Source organism: Lissotriton helveticus, chromosome 8 (assembly GCF_964261635.1).
Source record: "Lissotriton helveticus chromosome 8, aLisHel1.1, whole genome shotgun sequence".
Classification (NCBI taxonomy): Eukaryota; Metazoa; Chordata; class Amphibia; order Caudata; family Salamandridae; genus Lissotriton; species Lissotriton helveticus.
In genome coordinates, this window is record NC_136069.1 from 777,592,411 (window position 1) to 777,605,205 (window position 12,795).

The 12,795-nt window shown below is 45.5% G+C and overlaps 1 protein-coding gene and 1 pseudogene across 1 annotated transcript in view; one reads left to right on the top strand and one right to left on the bottom strand.

Moving 5' to 3' along the window:
* Positions 1-12,795, bottom strand: part of LOC144773802 (uncharacterized) — a 3,430,469-nt gene that overhangs the window by 1,701,233 nt on the left and 1,716,441 nt on the right. The gene's annotated exons all lie outside the window — the stretch shown is intronic.
* Positions 10,465-11,024, top strand: LOC144773156 (glyceraldehyde-3-phosphate dehydrogenase pseudogene; annotated as a pseudogene).

Sequence of the window (12,795 nt, forward strand, 5' to 3'; positions counted from 1 at the left end):
ATCTTACTGCAATGGCAGTACATATATCGTATGTGTAGTACTGCAGTTGATAAAGTAATTGATTTTAAATTCCCTCTCCCTATTGTATTTGAACTTACATTTCTTGTTTAGTTCAAATTTACAGATGTTGCACATCCCACATACATGAAAACCTATTGGCTTGTTAGGCAGCCATGACGTCACATTTTGTTTCTGATCTTTTACATAGCTGGGGCATAGCATATTTTTAAGTGTTTTGCCTTTCCTATACACTACTTTTGGTTTGTCTAGAACGGTACCTGTGGGCAGCTGGGCAGATGTTAATAGGTGCCAATTCTTCCTTAGAATGTTATAGATGTGGTCACTGTACGCATTATATTGTGTTATAAAGATCACAGTGTCCTGATTTTTTCTATCCTTTCTCAATGTTTTTTAGGTACCAAGGTTTGTTTCCTGTCCACTTTCCTGATCCTACTCTCTGCCTGCCTGAAACATTTGTCTGTATAGCCTCTGCTGTGAAAATTGTGCTTTATAATCTTGAGATTCGTGTCAAACTGGTACTCCTGACTACAATTCCTTCTTGCACGAACCATATTGCCATATGGATTGGCGTTGATGGTTGTGCATGGGTGTGCACTTTCAGCGTGAAGCACGCTGTTACAGGATGTCTGCTTTCTAAAGATTTCACTGCGAGCCTAGCACCCTCTGCCCAATACGTTTGTGACATTGCCCACTAGGCATTTGCAATGTGAATTCTCTTTTCCACAATTGCTACGGATTACTCTGAATTATTCTAGTATTTCTGGGGATCTTTAACACAGTTTATGGTCCTTATAAAACATTGTTCATATATATTATTGTATCAATGATCACTACAAAATGGCGGCTGTGAAAACGGCGCGTCAAGTACCTTTTTGTTTTCAATTGCCATTGAACAACGGCAATGTAGACTTTTTGTTTCCATAATTGCCACAAAGGACTTAGTAGTATCATTAAAGTACTCTTTGGGCTCCCAAAATAGTTTTAGTTTGATTTAGACCTTATGCTTAATTAACCCCTTCGGTGTGTCGGACAGCCCCCAGCCGTCCGACGTCACTGTAGGCGAGTGCAAAGGACGGCCGGGGGCTGTACAAAACACGCCCACTCCATAAATCACCTGCACCACGGCGGAATTCACGCCGCTGTCAACAGGTTAATATTGCCTATCCTTGAAACAGATCTTAAGACTACTATAAAATTGGGGACGTGAAAATGACCTGCCAAACAATTTTTGTTTTCAAATAGCTTACAGGTGACTCACGTAGAGGGCTATTTAAACGCCACACTGTGATTGTAAAATGTGTCGATTTTGGCTACGCAGTGGGAGCGGTTCTTACATATAACATGTAAGTCTGGGAAGGGAGGCCTCTTTCTCTTTTACCACTTCTATGGCATAGTTTATGGTATAACAGTACCACGCATTCTACATGAATCTTAACATGTTGATGATTGTCCTTGCCCATCTTTATGTGCACCGGCATCGTGCTCTAAACTTTGAGGCTACTATTCACACCCTTCTTGTCTCACTATGGGTGTGTGAAACCTGTTGGGGATTTTGTAAGTTAAAAGGCTTCAGTCTCTGCCGTTAATATGCAGTATTTGGGTTTGTGTCATGCACTGAAATTTCCTGCTTGTCCTTTTAAAATAACTGGATATATTTTTCACATGTGTCTCTGACTTTTGGCCATGCACCTAGATTTGAATATAATTTTTGCGCTGGACGTTTTAATAAGCCCTTTGCCTCTGTCTTGATATGGGTACCCCACATGTTTTAGATTCTTTGAGCGTGTATTCATACGTAATTTATTGGGCAACAGCAAATTGACAATGACATTATTCTAGTTTTCCCTTCTATATAGGATTGGGAGGGAGAGGGGTCTCATCACATTATTAACATGCATTTCCCCAATAGATTAATAACTGTACTTTCACTTTATGGCCATTTGATACTTTGTTAACCATTTATAAGCCTGCAAAATCTCTGCCTTATTCACAATTGTTTTTGAATTGCAAATAGACATGGACTAAAAACTCATGTCCGCACTGAAATGAATTATTTGGAACAGTCAACTAAGAAGTCACTCAACAAACGATTTTCACGTTGTTGGTGTACTTAAGGAATAAGAGGTATTTCCAATTATTTATTCCTCTTTGAGTAATTTGCATTGGACATTAGCTCACTTGCAATGTTTCGTCTATCATCTTTCCTTGTTCACTTAGGTCCAACTGGCACTCCCATTTAGAGTGAGGGACCAAGTTGAACTTCAGAAAAAAAAGAAACTTTAATGAACTAAGAGATACTACTGTTATTGTTATTGGTAAGCCTCTCTGATGTATTTCATAGCTCCTTGAGTTTTCTCTTGTTGCTTATGTTGTATATGTATACATTTTTCCACATGAGTTGAATTATTGTTGCCCCATTCCACGTGAATGTTTTTCGGATGGAAATATTCACTGTGGTCAATGTCCCCTGTTTTTGTAAAGGTTTCATATTTACAACAAGGGGTGGTGAGGGACAGAGTCTCTGAATTAAGCAGAATACTCTCACCCAGTCAAAAGATCAGGGCTAGATCCAACACCGTTTTTTAGCTCATTGCACCATCCCAGTTTCAGAACCTGGCTGTATGCAAATTAGTCTGTTCCTGTCCCAGTGCATGATGGGAACAGGGCAAACCAAACTACAAAAGCCAATTCTTACACTGGGAAGGAAACAAGCTTCCGGGGACCGGTTTCTGGCATTACAGCCATCTTCGGCCCGGCTTGCTTGAATCCTGATGGTGCAATGAGCAAGGGACTCATGTCTGAGTATACCCTTCCACGCTTAGGGTGGACAAAAATATTTACAACAAGGGGTGGTGAGGGACAGAGTCTCTGAATTAAGCAGAATACTCTCACCCAGTCAAAAGATCAGGGCTAGATCCAACACCGTTTTTTAGCTCATTGCACCATCCCAGTTTCAGAACCTGGCTGTATGCAAATTAGTCTGTTCCTGTCCCAGTGCATGATGGGAACAGGGCAAACCAAACTACAAAAGCCAATTCTTACACTGGGAAGGAAACAAGCTTCCGGGGACCGGTTTCTGGCATTACAGCCGTCTTCGGCCCGGCTTGCTTGAATCCTGATGGTGCAATGAGCAAGGGACTCATGTCTGAGTATACCCTTCCACGCTTAGGGTGGACAAAAATATTTACAACAAGGGGTGGTGAGGGACAGAGTCTCTGAATTAAGCAGAATACTCTCACCCAGTCAAAAGATCAGGGCTAGATCCAACACCGTTTTTTAGCTCATTGCACCATCCCAGTTTCAGAACCTGGCTGTATGCAAATTAGTCTGTTCCTGTCCCAGTGCATGATGGGAACAGGGCAAACCAAACTACAAAAGCCAATTCTTACACTGGGAAGGAAACAAGCTTCCGGGGACCGGTTTCTGGCATTACAGCCGTCTTCGGCCCGGCTTGCTTGAATCCTGATGGTGCAATGAGCAAGGGACTCATGTCTGAGTATACCCTTCCACGCTTAGGGTGGACAAAAATATTTACAACAAGGGGTGGTGAGGGACAGAGTCTCTGAATTAAGCAGAATACTCTCACCCAGTCAAAAGATCAGGGCTAGATCCAACACCGTTTTTTAGCTCATTGCACCATCCCAGTTTCAGAACCTGGCTGTATGCAAATTAGTCTGTTCCTGTCCCAGTGCATGATGGGAACAGGGCAAACCAAACTACAAAAGCCAATTCTTACACTGGGAAGGAAACAAGCTTCCGGGGACCGGTTTCTGGCATTACAGCCGTCTTCGGCCCGGCTTGCTTGAATCCTGATGGTGCAATGAGCAAGGGACTCATGTCTGAGTATACCCTTCCACGCTTAGGGTGGACAAAAATATTTACAACAAGGGGTGGTGAGGGACAGAGTCTCTGAATTAAGCAGAATACTCTCACCCAGTCAAAAGATCAGGGCTAGATCCAACACCGTTTTTTAGCTCATTGCACCATCCCAGTTTCAGAACCTGGCTGTATGCAAATTAGTCTGTTCCTGTCCCAGTGCATGATGGGAACAGGGCAAACCAAACTACAAAAGCCAATTCTTACACTGGGAAGGAAACAAGCTTCCGGGGACCGGTTTCTGGCATTACAGCCGTCTTCGGCCTGGCTTGCTTGAATCCTGATGGTGCAATGAGCAAGGGACTCATGTCTGAGTATACCCTTCCACGCTTAGGGTGGACAAAAATATTTACAACAAGGGGTGGTGAGGGACAGAGTCTCTGAATTAAGCTGAATACTCTCACCCAGTCAAAAGATCAGGGCTAGATCCAACACCGTTTTTTAGCTCATTGCACCATCCCAGTTTCAGAACCTGGCTGTATGCAAATTAGTCTGTTCGTGTCCCAGTGCATGATGGGAACAGGGCAAACCAAACTACAAAAGCCAATTCTTACACTGGGAAGGAAACAAGCTTCCGGGGACCGGTTTCTGGCATTACAGCCGTCTTCGGCCCGGCTTGCTTGAATCCTGATGGTGCAATGAGCAAGGGACTCATGTCTGAGTATACCCTTCCACGCTTAGGGTGGACAAAAATATTTACAACAAGGGGTGGTGAGGGACAGAGTCTCTGAATTAAGCAGAATACTCTCACCCAGTCAAAAGATCAGGGCTAGATCCAACACCGTTTTTTAGCTCATTGCACCATCCCAGTTTCAGAACCTGGCTGTATGCAAATTAGTCTGTTCCTGTCCCAGTGCATGATGGGAACAGGGCAAACCAAACTACAAAAGCCAATTCTTACACTGGGAAGGAAACAAGCTTCCGGGGACCGGTTTCTGGCATTACAGCCGTCTTCGGCCCGGCTTGCTTGAATCCTGATGGTGCAATGAGCAAGGGACTCATGTCTGAGTATACCCTTCCACGCTTAGGGTGGACACAAATATTTACAACAAGGGGTGGTGAGGGACAGAGTCTCTGAATTAAGCAGAATACTCTCACCCAGTCAAAAGATCAGGGCTAGATCCAACACCGTTTTTTAGCTCATTGCACCATCCCAGTTTCAGAACCTGGCTGTATGCAAATTAGTCTGTTCCTGTCCCAGTGCATGATGGGAACAGGGCAAACCAAACTACAAAAGCCAATTCTTACACTGGGAAGGAAACAAGCTTCCGGGGACCGGTTTCTGGCATTACAGCCGTCTTCGGCCCGGCTTGCTTGAATCCTGATGGTGCAATGAGCAAGGGACTCATGTCTGAGTATACCCTTCCACGCTTAGGGTGGACAAAAATATTTACAACAAGGGGTGGTGAGGGACAGAGTCTCTGAATTAAGCAGAATACTCTCACCCAGTCAAAAGATCAGGGCTAGATCCAACACCGTTTTTTAGCTCATTGCACCATCCCAGTTTCAGAACCTGGCTGTATGCAAATTAGTCTGTTCCTGTCCCAGTGCATGATGGGAACAGGGCAAACCAAACTACAAAAGCCAATTCTTACACTGGGAAGGAAACAAGCTTCCGGGGACCGGTTTCTGGCATTACAGCCGTCTTCGGCCCGGCTTGCTTGAATCCTGATGGTGCAATGAGCAAGGGACTCATGTCTGAGTATACCCTTCCACGCTTAGGGTGGACACAAATATTTACAACAAGGGGTGGTGAGGGACAGAGTCTCTAAATTAAGCAGAATACTCTCACCCAGTCAAAAGATCAGGGCTAGATCCAACACCGTTTTTTAGCTCATTGCACCATCCCAGTTTCAGAACCTGGCTGTATGCAAATTAGTCTGTTCCTGTCCCAGTGCATGATGGGAACAGGTCAAACCAAACTACAAAAGCCAATTCTTACACTGGGAAGGAAACAAGCTTCCGGGGACCGGTTTCTGGCATTACAGCCGTCTTCGGCCCGGCTTGCTTGAATCCTGATGGTGCAATGAGCAAGGGACTCATGTCTGAGTATACCCTTCCACGCTTAGGGTGGACAAAAATATTTACAACAAGGGGTGGTGAGGGACAGAGTCTCTGAATTAAGCAGAATACTCTCACCCAGTCAAAAGATCAGGGCTAGATCCAACACCGTTTTTTAGCTCATTGCACCATCCCACCATTGTAAAGGTTTCAGCAGGTTCAAACTGTGTAAAATATGGTAAAAATCCTAAAATGATACTTCTTTAATGGAAATATTGGTATGTATTGCCCTTTGTAATGAATTGTGGAAATATTGATTGTTTTTCACTCTTTCCTTTTAGGTTAATCATGTGCTCCTATTTTTAACTGTAAATATTTTGTGTATCTGTCTAAGTTTTAATGTATATATTGTATACTTTTTTGTAGCCCTGAAGAAGACCTTTGGGTCGAAAAGCATTGGCTTCGGTCGTTTTTAAGAAGCTTTTTTTCAATAAAGAAACAAAGAAACAAGTACCTGCTGAATTGATGTACTCTTTGTTACTTTGCTTGTACTTGTAAATTATATTAATCTCTTCATATGTTGGAGTGCTGAATCACTGTTTTTGTCACAACTCGGAGCACTGTTCACAAGGAGATTCAGTTGAAGCACCTCAAAAGTGGTGTTGATGTCAAAAGCATGCATTGCCTTTGAAGTGTGAGATGCTGGAGGTGTTACCATCCGGCATAGGTTTGGAAGAGTCATAAAGTTGGAATTGAGTATGCAGCCTCACTATAAACAGTTACTGTATCTGAGTACTGTACGCAGGTAGACACGGAGAAAGAACTTGATAGCACGTACTCCAGTGACAGCTCCATATTATTCCCCATATAACCACACAAATAGTGGATAATTTCTTGTGAAGCTGATTTACAGCCCTGAATAGCCTTGGGGATGTCTCACCTAAAACGACCACCCAAACCCCAATTAGTCTAAAGGCCTTATTACACAGTTGGTCGGAAAGCCTCTGACCGCTGATCGGAGGGTTTCTGACTGACATGGTAGGTTTACACTCCAATCGCTGAAGAATATTGTCAAGGAGCCCGTCTGCAAGTTGGAAACTGCTCATAATCCCTTAAGGAAGGCGTTTCCGTCTTTGGGATTATGAGATCGGTTTCTGACAACCTTCCTACGTCATGGCATGGAAAGGCTGTCGGAAAGTGACTTTGGGGGGATCTAGCAGGCATGATACAGGAAAAATCACGTGTCAGGGATTTACACAAACTCCTATTTCTCTATGGGAGCTTGTGCTATGGGCAGTTAATGCCCCCCGCACAAGCTCACATAGAGAAATGGAAGTTTGGACCGCACCATGTGTGGTCGCATCCTAATTCGGTGTGCGGACCTGCCGAACTATGGTTGGGTAGTTCATACACCGAGACGGTGTCAGTCGGAGCCAACTCCAACCGACATCATAATGAGGTCTAAGTGTGCTGTCATTGGTATTGATAAGGCAGACCCCTGAATAAAGGTGTCTAGATACTTGCCATGACTTTAGAAAATGATCTGTCCACTTGATCCTGATGCCCTTGTTCCATTTTTTTCTTTCTCCCCCCTCCCTTTTTGGTATCGCAGGCCTATGTAACATTACCATTTTCACAACTACCACAACTTTTTTCCCACTTTAAAAATGTATGTGTCAAAATGATGAGCTTGCTAGGTTGCTGCCAGCGCCTTCATCTCTCCCTCAGTTCCAGGCCAGTGGGGAGTCATCACCCGACTGCCTGTTTCTGTTCAGCCCCCCTAACACTTTCTACAGTGACAGGGTTCTGATGGACTAGCATTCCCTTTGTGTATTTACCTGCTGCTTGGCTGGATGACCATTCTGTCATCTGGATGAGGTGTTTTTGAGTAGAACGATAGTTATGCTGAGGGTGGGGCATGTTGATACTGTTTTAAAAGTAAACACTGATTGGCAAGCTTGATGTTTCTCTACAAGACCGATGGTTCAGTATTATGGTGTCTGCGGTCTGGTGGACACCAACTGTCGCTACTGCAATTACGTTGCACAATCAATGATTTGACTCACACATTAGTGAATGGTATAAGCAGTGGCCTCTAGTGACCACACGCTCATTTATTAAGAACCTCGGGCCACACCCAGCCATCGGGTTGCATGCTGTTCAAAATTATTGTATAGATCGGGTGGCACTCTGCATTCTTGCCAACTTTTCCTGAACAGCAATTGATCGTCCAACTGTTTGCAACAGACACCCATAGTCTCTCAATCTCTGGCTGGGAGCGGGGTCATACCTCTGACACCGGATCCTTTCTTCACCTCTGCCCATCGGACCAGATGAGCTCCAGGTCTCATCCACAAACGGACACTCCAGCTATCACTGTTTGGAGATGTTGACCGGTAACCATTTAGACAGGTCTTTGCACCTGGGCTACCTGCCTGGATACCTGTTCTGGACAAATCCATTATCAGCGGTTCGTCTTGATGAGTCTTGTGATCCTCGTTGGGCCTTGCATGGAATCCTATTGCAGGGCCAGGCAGGTTCTTGAACCATGACACATTCCTTGCAGCTGTATGATGTCCCCGCTGGACAGTGTCTATCGTGCCACTGATCTTCACCACTTGCCAGGTCTCAGCTTCAAAGGGGGTGCAGAACTTCCACTCTGGTTGATGGTCCTGCATGATGACTGAGTCCAGCACCTTGATAGTTGGGATCCCTACTCATCTCTCTTGACTTGCTTGCCTGGTCATTGGTAGCTCGCCTCTTCTCCTGCGTGGCCTGGACATCCAGAACAGCAGGCTGCCACTCCGGGCCAGCTGGGATGCTGTCTCTTGTGGGTCAGTGGAAGAGGAGATCACTGGGGCACAACTGGTGGTGCTGTGCTGGGTTGTCAGTAGGCCCTCAGGTCCCGAATCAGACAGCACTCGCCATCCTTGCCTAGGTCAATGCCTATTCTCAGTGCTCAGTTCAGGGTCCTCATGGACCGTTCGACCTCCCTGTTTGCTTGAGGCCACTAGGGGTTACCTTCCTGTGGCAGATTGGCAGAGATGACATGTATTCCTGGAACTCCTGCCCCTGGAATGGAGGACCATTGTCAGTCTTTATTTCTTTGAGCAGGCCGATCAGGGTGAACTCTTCTCCAGGACTGGTTTGACTTTTGGGAAAGTGGTTACGATATGAGTTCTGCCACCGGGAACTTGGTGTGGGAGTCTATAAGTAATACTGTGAAGCACCCATCTGGTAGACTCCCAAAGTCTAGGGTTACTCTCACCCAGGGTAGTAGACTGGGTTCTTCTGTGAGTACCAGGACTGGGGGTGAGTCCACACAGGTGATGTTGCAAGAGTAGCAATTGTGCACTTTTCTGTCAACTTGAGTGTCTATCCCAGGGAACCACACCATATCATGTAACCTGTCATTTGTCCTGACCACAGCCTGGCGGCCTTCAGTGTGAGAGAATAATCACCCTAGCCCACAGGCTCTTCAGCCTCACAATCTGCAAACCCCTGAGCAGCAGACCCTCCTTGCTTGTGCTCAGCTTGTTTTACACTCAATGTATCTGTTTCCTTGTCATCTGCTCGGCTGGTGTCAGTAATCGTGAGCCATCATGGAAATGCTTTTGCTGCCTCCCGACAAGGGTCTCTTTGGCTATGGAGATGCGTTTGTCCTTTTCAGCTGCTTGCTGGATCTCCTAGCACCTTGCGGCATGCTTGATGTACTCCATCCGTATGATGTAATCTGCTCCTTCGGTGTCTTATGTCTGTACCATTCCTTCAGGAGATGGTGGATGTCTTCACAAGTAGTCCACCGAGTTGTTGGGCCCTGGACTATAGACAACCTTAAAATAGTATGGCTGTAGTTGTCCTGCCTACCTCTCAAGGGCCACCTTTCTGCACAAAACCAATCCAGAGAGGCTTATTCCTCATTCTATGAGTGTTGCAGAATGCAGCACACCCAGAAAGGGGTAAAAACAAGGATAAATTAACATATTTCTCCTTGTTACGCCTTCCCTAGGGAGGCCCATATTTTTGGTGCACTCCCAGGTTTACACGGTCTTATAAATCTGAGAATGCCATTGATGACCTTGGCCAGAGGAGCCAGACAGTTTGTAGTGCAGGAGGCATTGCTTACCACCTTCAGAGAGTTGTCATACTTCTCGTGGTTCACCCCCATCACGAACATGGAAGCATCAGCAGAGGGCGCAGAGATGATCACACGTTTGGCACCACCCTTCAGATGAGCAGATGCTTTGTCAATGGTGGTGAACACGCCAGTCGACTCGACCACATACTCTGCTCCAGCATCCCCCCACTTGATGTTGGCAGGGTCACGTTCTTGAAAGATGGTGATGGGCTGGCCATTGATGACAAGTTTGCCGTTCTCAGCCTTGACGGTGCCTTTGAAGCGTCCATGGGTGGAGTCATACTTGAACATGTAAACCATGTATTCTAGGTCAATAGAGGGGTCATTGATAGCCGTAACGATTACTTTTCCAGAAAGGATTACAGCGCGGGTCACCAGACGACCGAAGCGGCCAAATCCGTTGATTCCGACTTTAACAATCTTGGCTGTGTGAAAATCTCCTCGCCGACTACGACCTGACTCTTGCTCTCCACATCGTCGAGGGTCTGATGACCACTGTCCATGCTGTGACCACTACACAAAAGACCGTGCACGGTCTTCTGGGAAACTGTGGCGTGACGGCAGAGGTGCCAACCAGAATATCATTCCAGCCTCTACTGGGGCAGCCAAAGCTGTGGGCAAAGTTATCCCTGAACTCAATGGGAAACTCACCGGCATGGCCTTCCGTGTACCTGTCGCCAATGTGTCTGTGGTTGACCTGACCTGCCGCTTGGAGAAGGGTGCATCTTATGATGAGATTAAGAAGGTGGTGAAGGCAGCTGCTGATGGACCACTAAAAGGACTTTTGGGATACACCGATGAACAGGTGGCGTCCTCCGACTTCAACGGTGACGATCACTCCTCCATCTTTGATGCTGGTGCCGGTATTGCACTCAACAACAACTTCGTGAAGCTGGTTTCTTGGTAGGACAATGAATTTGGTTACAGTCAACGCGTTGTGGATCTGATGAGCCACATGGCCTGCAAGGAATAGACGTGAACCACGCATCGTTGCCCCGTCTGTTTGGTCTTCCCATTTAAATGTCTCGACCACTTATGCCCTGTGCACAAAGGCATCGCCCCTGACCTGCTCCTTCGTAGTGCTGTCCACGTGTGGCTGATGTGCGCCGTTGTCTGTAGCCAGCCTGGCTGATTTGAGAGGGCACTGCCCTAGTTTGTTAGAATAAACTTGCACCAACATCTGTAAACTGTAAGGAAATAAACACCCATCTTGGCACTGTGTGGGAAAAAAAATCTGAGAATGCAACAAAAACCACGTGAGTTGCTTGTAAACACCCATGCAATACCTACCGAGGGCAGACTAACACAACTCTGTGATTTGTGGTGTGTTGCTCCATATTTTTGGTGCCACTCAAAGCCACGCGAAGTGGCTTAGAGTGGCTTCAAAAATATGATTTACGGTTTAAGTCGCACTTGCCCCACTTTGCGTGGTACAAGAGTGACGCAAATCGGGTCATAAATATTGCCCGTAATATGTTCAGAATCACTGCAATCTCCAATATACCGTGCATCCTATGCAGGCAAAACACTTTTTGATCATAACCCAGTACAGCTGGGTTAATAATAGGGCAAGGTATCTTCTCATATACCTACTCAGACTTTGCTGCCTCTGTGGCTGAAAGATGACATCTTCAACGATATTCTGCATGAAACAATTGTTAATTATTTTCAAGAGAACACTGGATCAGCCTTCATTACTGTAGCAGAATTGGGACGGGGGGGCGTTTAAAGTTCTGGTAAGCGGAGCATGCATTCGTGAACAGCATCTGTTACCATGCATGCCAAAACCACGCGTGGCTTAAAAACTCAGTCAATACCATGACTGTCGTTACCACGTGTTCCATTACAACTCAAGTCATTACAATGACTTGCTTCAGGGAAGTGTTGGACTTAAAAAAAAGTTGAAATTACTATTCCAACTCCAGTCGATGTATCAGTAGGGATGGTGTTGGACTTGAAATCCAACACCAGTCCAACACTGCATTCCCTAAAGTAGGTTGTTGTAATGACTTAGGTTGTAATGGAACTCTTGGTAAGTCACTATATTGCAATGCCTGTGTTGAAATAGATGTTTCCCTGCATTTGTACTATGAACAGGGCCAGCAAAACGGTAATGGACAACCTAGTAAAAACAAAGAATAATCTCTGAGGGCCTAGAAAATAGCCGACCCTGAGAGTACAGATCAGTTGTAGCAAGTCACAGATAAACAGAGACTGCTGCAATGTCTGTTTTCTGGACATGGCTATGTATACTGTCAGAACATGTGCCAAAAGTCACAAAATGGATATGCTACTGGCATGACTGATCTGATGGCATTAACTCCCTACTTCGATACATATGATCAGAGACCCCTCAGGCATTCTAGCTCTCACACAACCAACCCGGAAAACAACATTTAAACACTTCGATAGACTCTACTCAGCTGGACCCAGTCTCATACTGGGGGCCCAGGAGGAAGTTGTTATAGGAAATGTTAAGCCCCAAGAGGCCTCTCAACTCTTAGAAACACTTGAGACTGATATCAGAGCAAGAAATTTGACGTGCAATATGAGCCCTTGGTTGTGGCACGACGCCTGACTCAGACGGGCTGCAAATAGAATTTAATCCCACATACTAATCACTCCTTGTTCTTAGATTGGCTAAACTATTTAAGGAAGCAACTAGAAATGATCGTTCCACCACCACTAGAAAGGCAACTGTCACTTCACTGCTGAAATTCAACTGCGACCTTGAAAATTTTGCTTCATGCCACCTATTA